The sequence below is a fragment of the Nanorana parkeri genome, unplaced genomic scaffold (assembly GCF_000935625.1).
Source record: "Nanorana parkeri isolate BGI_ZX_2015 unplaced genomic scaffold, ASM93562v1 scaffold2987, whole genome shotgun sequence".
In the NCBI taxonomy this organism is placed as follows: Eukaryota; Metazoa; Chordata; class Amphibia; order Anura; family Dicroglossidae; genus Nanorana; species Nanorana parkeri.
In genome coordinates, this window is record NW_017309255.1 from 77,509 (window position 1) to 78,188 (window position 680).

At 52.6% G+C, this 680-nt stretch overlaps 1 protein-coding gene across 1 annotated transcript in view; it reads left to right on the top strand.

Annotated features, from left to right (window-relative positions):
- ATPAF1 (ATP synthase mitochondrial F1 complex assembly factor 1) overlaps positions 1–680 on the top strand; it is a gene marked incomplete at its 3' end in the record, with an annotated part of 7,682 nt that overhangs the window by 1,545 nt on the left and 5,457 nt on the right. The window lies entirely within an intron of this gene.

Genomic DNA, 680 nt, shown 5'->3' on the forward strand with positions numbered 1-680 from the left:
CCCCCCCCCCCCCCCCAACTCACGCTCACCGCCCGCCCAAATCCACGATCGGCACAGGGACGCGGGGAGAAGAAGTAAGGAGGAGCAGGCGTGTGGGGATGGCAGCCGCCGATAGGCAGGCCGATCTCAGAAACAAGTTGCTGGAAGACTGCTCAGGTAAGCCTCCCCCCTCCCCCCCACATGGTGCTCTATAATGTATTGCTGGGATTTGTAGTCCTCTGTAGCCCGGGCCATTCTGCATTCATCGCTGCATAATATTACACACTTTTCATTTCACTATATTGCACACCGCTCCCGGCTCGCACCCGCCTCGCTCCCGGAAAAAAAACTGTGATGGACGACAATCTCAATACAAAATAGTAGTCCCATCACTGGAGCCATTTTTTAAAATTAATTTTATTTTTTATCCGATTAATCGAACTTAATAATCGGCTAACTAATCGATTTTGAAAATAATCGTTAGCTGCAGCTCTAGCGAACACCCCAATGACAGCTCACTTCATCGCTCCGCCGTGTGTCGCCCTCCGCAGGAACCTTGTGGCATCGCTTTTCGGTTATACAGGAGATGGGGCCCCCCAATCTGCTCCCCTATACTGCTGCCTCTTATGTGACCCCCACCAATCTGCTCCCCTATACTGCTGCCTCTTATGTGACCCCCCCCTCTGCCCCTCTCCACTTCT